Source organism: Palaemon carinicauda, chromosome 6 (genome assembly GCF_036898095.1).
Source record: "Palaemon carinicauda isolate YSFRI2023 chromosome 6, ASM3689809v2, whole genome shotgun sequence".
In the NCBI taxonomy this organism is placed as follows: Eukaryota; Metazoa; Arthropoda; class Malacostraca; order Decapoda; family Palaemonidae; genus Palaemon; species Palaemon carinicauda.
This window is the reverse complement of record NC_090730.1, coordinates 112,963,176-112,970,340: the sequence shown is the minus strand read 5'-3', so window position 1 is coordinate 112,970,340 and position 7,165 is coordinate 112,963,176.

The window sequence follows — 7,165 nt, the reverse complement described above, 5'->3', positions numbered from 1 at the left end:
TTATTTATAATATTCACAAACAAATTAAATCTGTTAATTACCTGTATTTCTTCAGAATGAATCATTAAACTGAAATACACAAAACACTTCAGTGATGGCACAACTTTGATTTCCACAAATTACTCCATAAAATTTTGTTATTATAAAATATTGCCCCATTTTACACTTTATTTAGGGTTACTTCTTATTTCATTAGTTCCTTTATTTCAAAACAAGACGAGATCAATTTTGAACAAATACAATGTAAGTAAAAGGAAATCTAAAACATTAAACGAACATCTTTCTGAAGGTCAGAAGAGTTCAAAGGAGTTTGCAATCCTGCTTGTAGGGCTATTCATATAAATGACTACCCTCTCCTGAGTTCAGTGGTTGGGTTGCAGGAAGCCGAAGCCATGGAACTGAGCAGGCATTCGAACTCCTAAGGGAAAACTGAGTTTGCAGTTTGGTTGAACGGCTGGTCCTTATCATCGCTGACCTTCATGTGTCCGACTTGAACCAGAATGACTAAGTACGTTACAACCAAACTTAAGCACTGAAATAACACAAAAATAAATTATAGTAAAGACTCATGCTGAGAATATTAGCATAAGACTAAAATTTAAAAGAATTCTTCTGGAAAACTTGCACATTTCAATTTTCCGGTTTTGTAGGGTAGGATCTATTTATGCAAATGTGGCATTAAAGGGTCCTTTCTATATGACACTGGGGGGTACCGACATTTTCCCTACCAGACTATTTCCCCACCGGACATTTTCCCCACCCCTATATCCCCCTAGGACAATTTCCCGGTGGGGAGAATGTTCGGTGGGGTAAATGTCATTGGGGAAAATGTCCGGTGGGGAAGATGTCCTGGATACCCAGATAACAAATTTCAAAATAGTCATCATTTGATAATATTCTTAATAACGAACTTCTCAACCACTTAAAAAAAGTTCAAGAAACTTAAAGAATCCTTGCAATAAAGTTTCAGTGTTTGGAAAAGCACAACTACTTCAGCAATGACTTCCTCGTGGTGGAGCTCGCCTCGAACTAAAACGAGAATCAATTGATAAATTATTTTAAAAGTATTTAGCAAGGTTCATGAAGCTGTATGCCATATCCAAATCAATTTCCCAGGACCACCTTCAATGGGTCAATCGGTAATGTGTAGTTTATCCAGATCTTATAAACCAAAGAAGATGTGTTTAATCCGAGGTTCAAACTTATCTAAGACAGAAATACCTTATAGCCAAGTGAACGTGTAATTGGCCTATTTGATTCTTACATTATTAGTAATTTTCATTGTCACTTTCTTTACATATGATTGGCAAGGATATAACTATCTATTACTTTCTTACATATCAATTTGTGCTGGTTTTTTTTTTAACACTTGAGGCTTACTTCGACAGGCCCCATATGTCTACTCAATAATTATAGTGATTGAAAACAATTAGGGATGATATCTTATCATTACCCATAATGATAATGGTGTTGATTTAATAATGTGAGAGGCTGGTTCGGTGATTGTGGTAATTACCGTCAATTCTCTACTACTAGTGAATTACTATGGAGTTTAACTGAATATATAAACGCTGTTCATGAATGGCAAGGGCAATAGACAATGACACTGCCCTGGTTAACAGAACAATGCCATAAAGACTGACCATATATACACATGCTAAGCGGCCAAGCCCCCTCTCCATCAAAGCTAGGACCAGGGAGGACCAAGCAATGGTTGCTGAAAATCAGCAGGTAGACCTATATGCTTTCCGCAGCCCCCTCATGCTTAGCTCACAAGGATGGGGAGGTTGAAGACACTACAAGAGACTATCGAGCTTGAGCGGAACTCGAACACTAGTCCTGGAAATCACCAGGCAGAGAATTTCTAGTAGGCCGTCACAACCTCATATGATTCCATTACAAGTCATCAACAGCCATTGCCTGACCCTCTTTGGTCCTAGCTTAGCTGGAGAGGGGTCTTGGGCGCTCATCATATGCAATATGATTAGTCTCTTGGGCATTGTCCTGCCCCTTGCCTCTGCCATTCAAGAGCGGCCTTTGAATAAGTTATCTTTATTTCTCAGGTTACTCTTGTGGAAGTAGTTGGGCGTATTGCTTTGAGAATAGCTATGATAAGAAGTGTTAGAAACATAAATATTTCCTATTGGTAAGATCACTAACTCGGCATTTATTTGTCTGAACTGGCATCGATATACGTTTGTGAATTGCAGCAATGTATGCAGGTGATTTGTTAACTCTCACGGCCATTATCTCACATTGGTTAATTACAGCTTTCCATCTTTCCATTTTAATTCCTCTGCACAATTTCATTCTGTAAGTAAGAACAATTTTGGTGACTTTGTACTTCCAATATGAAGAATATTTACCATGCACATCTACTGTATGCATTTATTAATCTATCGATTTGTCTATCCATCTAATCTCACATTTGCTTATATATGTATATGTATATGAAGATATATATATGTATATATATATATATATATATATATATATATATATATATATATATATATATATATATATATATATATATATATAAAATATATATATGTGTATATATATATATATATATATATATATATGTATATATATGTGTGTATATATATATATATATATATATATATATACATATATATATATATATATATATATATATATATATATATATATATATATATATATATATATATATATAAACATATATAAGCATATATATCAATAGATGTAAGAAAACATGAGAGAGAGAGAGAGAGAGAGAGAGAGAGAGAGAGAGAGAGAGAGTATTTAATAATAAACACTTACAGAAACGAAAGTCCTGTAATTGAGAGTGTACCAACCGCACATGTCCACTTCCCTCAGGGATTCGAGGTCCTTCAGTAATCGGAAAACCTGTTTGGAAAAAAAATACCTATTTTTGATTTTGACAGGTTTGGTTTTGAACAAAAGATTCAAGAATTGATTTTTCAATAATTACTTCTATAAACTGTATGTCATTGATTTAAGATAAAATTGATTAAACAAAGAAAAATGGTTATTACTATTAATTTCAACTCTTTGAAAGACATTGGACTTTTTCTATGTCCGATTTTTATACCTCATTCAACAATATTGTTCGTTCTTTACGTCGAGTAATTACCAGATTTTTCTCTTTCTATCAAGAAAGAGAAAAATCTGGTAATATGTACATATGAAAGTTTACAAAATATGTAACATTATATGTCAACGGAAAAGTTATTTATTCAGCAATAAGATAGAACGTGTTGTCAACTCCTATTTTTCACAGTTTGTGTGCTAAATTTACTTAAGTGAAAGCCTCGGGCTGGAAGGCCAATTCATTGGTTGCGGGGTTAGTGCGCATAGGGTTGAGCTCAACGTGAAAAGTCAACTTTGGCTGCATTATAGTTTTTACCGGATTTCAAATTACAAAATAAATAGGACTTTTTGAACATCGCATATTGAGATTCATTAGAAAGGTCTTTCATTGTAGACATCGGCAAAATTAATTCATTAGGCAAAGCTTAACAATGGCTGGCCTCCTTTCCAATTGAGTCAAATGTGAAGTTCTTATTGCATTAGATTTGTTTCTTTATCTTATTTAAGATCAGTAACTGCAAGCCTTGTGTGTAAGACAGGATAAACAAGTGTAAATTTCCCTCGTGGAGGAAATCACATAATTAGTTATGAATAACTTTAAAATTGACGCCTCTCAACGTGTTGATGTTTTTCTGAACAACTTTTAACGAGGCCACGTTTACGCCAACCTGAAAAGCTATGAGTGTTTCTTTAATATAATTTTATTTAGTTTCACTATGCATGTCTCATTGTTCTGGTAAATTTTTGAATTGAGCAATACATTGTTATAGTAAACCTTTCCCATCTTCGTTTTCGATGGTAGTTTCCACGCTGTTTCCCAAGACTGTATTGGCAAGGCTGAGTCAGCTGTACAAAACATTATTTCAACCGATCCATAAGTCCCATCCACAAACCGACGTCTTCAATTACGGTTTCCAAGACTGACAGTTCATCAGCACACTTCTCCCACGGGTGGAACACTGACAGTGGGTATCTGGAGATCCTGACAATCTGATCGAACGTATGAAGAAGCCTCTCCACTCACCTGTTCCTTGATGACTTCGTGTTGGGTATCAACACTCTTGGCCTTCAGAAGGGCAGCAGTTTTGTCCACCTGATAATGAAGATTTTGATAACAGCAGCAAGAGTAATATTAGTAATATTAATCATAGTAATGATACTTGAAATAGCATTTGGAATTATATTTTTTTTTCTAAATTCATGTTTTGTAAACAAGAATGGAATGGTCGATAATTTATTCAAGTCCCATTTCTCAATGTTGATAGAATAATTTTTGAGAATTGCGACACATTACTATAAGTTTCATATGTTTGAATTTTCTTATGGATAAATTCATAAGGATGAAATTGTTCACCGGATATTTTCAAAGCCCAGCTATTAACAACTGAAAATCTTGTTTTTCTTTCCTTTGTGCAATTATTGATCTAGTCTCTACTCATTTAGATTAACTGGTTATTGCTTTTTATAAGTTTTTAGTAATAATGATAAGTTTAATTTCCTACATGATGTTATACCCTGCATTCCATTACCTCAGCATCAAACACAAAATAATCAAAACTGTTTCATCTATTCTAGTTTATTTTTCAATTACCTGTACTTCTCTCCACGCCAAACCTTATAGTACACAAAACAGGGAAGGAACCATTCTTCATTCTTTCGCATCTTGTTTATATGAACTCTTAAACCGATGTAAAAATCATCATAATTTCAGCTGTAAAATACAAGCAGGAGTTTCAGAAGTTAACTAGGTCCAAAGCTGGATGATTTTCTAATGAACTACTGACGCAAGTTGTAGATCATTATACTATTGTTTAATACCTTAGACACATAATATTTAAATATGTTTGATTAGTACACAGAGGTGCTTTACTTCCCTGCTAAGACTAGGGGGGAACCAGACTGTTACTCAGAATATTTAACTCTAGGTCATAGATGCAATAAGGTCTAAAGTTAGGACTTTGAGAATGAAACTGAATGGGATACCCATCAGATACCACAATGTGTCTTGTCAAAGTTCACAGACATTGCACCACTTCGCAGTTACACAAGTTCACAATATCCACATATTGCATGGAAGGCAGGAAGTCTTCAGTTATATTCTATATCAGAATGTAGGATTCTCTACCTCCCTCTACGTTTTCCATGTCATATAATCTGCTTCTTTTCAATGGGCAGCTTCACCATAACTTAAGAACAAAAATTCATGAGCACAGTACTCTTTCCACTACAGATCTAGGGTTGGACGGTCATACCCGCATCAGAATCTTTTAAAAACGTGTATATATATATATATATATATATATATATATATATATATATATATATGAGTGTATATCTATATCTATATATATATATATATATATATATATATATATATATATATATATATATATATATATATATATATATATATATCGATTACCAAGAAACAATCATTAAGACTTGCCGATTTTGAAAAAGCACTTCCGGTGCTAAAGAGGTAAATCAGGATGAATCCCCCGAAAGCAGCAGTGGCGGGTGTGAGCCCTCCGGCAAAGACTCCAGTCATGAAGAGGTATCCGAAGCTAATTGTGTTGAGCAGCATCAGTAGAATCAACATAGTGATGAGTTCGAAGAAATAGCTGAGCACATCTTCCTTGCAGGCTTTCATCTGCGGTCATGACCAATAATGTTCATTTATGGGAAACTTATCTTATACAAATTCTAGTAAAAATAGGTCTGCTTTATCATAACATCTTTGGTTTTATAGACAAAAAAAATTTGAATAAAATCACGCACGTTTCTTGAAACATTGATTAATTAATTTCGTTCCCCAAATATTGACTGGAAGTAGGTAGTGAAATAAAGTTGAATGATTTACCAGGACTCTTACCTGGAACACTAATCGTTCGATTGTGCAAAGGGAATACTTCATTTTGGAAAGGTCGTAAGCGGTGATGTCATCTTGATTACTTCTTGCCTCAGCGTTCACCGAATCCAAATCAACCAGTGGAAGGGACCAGCAGTTTGACTTCCTTTGCTTTCCAATGATCTCAGTTACAGTCTCAAACAATATATTTGAAATCAATGTCATAATTGATCTAAAGAAGAGAAATGGGATCATTGAGCGTACTGATGTAGCATACATATTTAAAGGAAAGGCTATCATTGCAGGAATGTTCATTAAGTATAGATTTTCTCTGGCAAAAGAAACTGTGATGAAAGCTATAAGTAAAGGTGTCATAACCATGACGAGAATTTTGATGCGCAGTTGTTTCTTGAAGGATACAGAATTCTTTCCAAAATTAACAAAGTCATGATTTAGCACAACAGACCTAAAAACTTTGTTCTTAGCCAAGATGATAATGGGTATAAGCATCGCTGCGGAATTTGATAATCCTAAACAAACTACTGCTACTATCACTGCGACATTATGCTCATGAAGACTAAGAGATAAGATATAGCAGTAGTATGGGTCTAAGAAGCTCAGCAAAGTGAGAAGAATAGACCAACATAGGTACCGGGCAGAAAACTCTATATCCCCAGTGGCATTGGCAGTCTTCTCCAGGTAGTAGGGAATAAGGCCGACTATTCGCAGAATGAGAAACATATCCTGTAACGCCCAGTTCTCCTGCGTCGTTGTCATGGTAGAAGCAGATTTTGCAAAAATTGGAAGAATGATCCTCCTCTTCACTAACCCTGAAAGTATACTGGCTGGTGCTCTACATGAGGGGTTTTTTTGCTAATCCAATTAAACGGCTCCATCGATGCCTGATAGCAGTACCAACCTTCGGAGGAGGCTATTTGCTTTGTCAATATCTTGGGCCTCGTGGCAATAATGAGATTAGATAAGAGTTATTAAAGGTGTAAGCACATAAAATTGCTTATCGATTTATCTATTGATCTACATTTAGGTATTTGTTGGTCTTCCAATTAACTCATAGCTAATAAAAGAAGGCTTCTAAAGGCTTGAAATGTGAATTAGTTTGCCACCAGAATAAATTGTTTATCAACCAATTTTTTAAAATGGTAACTGTTCTGTTTCTGGATACATTTTGAAACAAATAAGCTAGTTAGTACCAAAATCTCC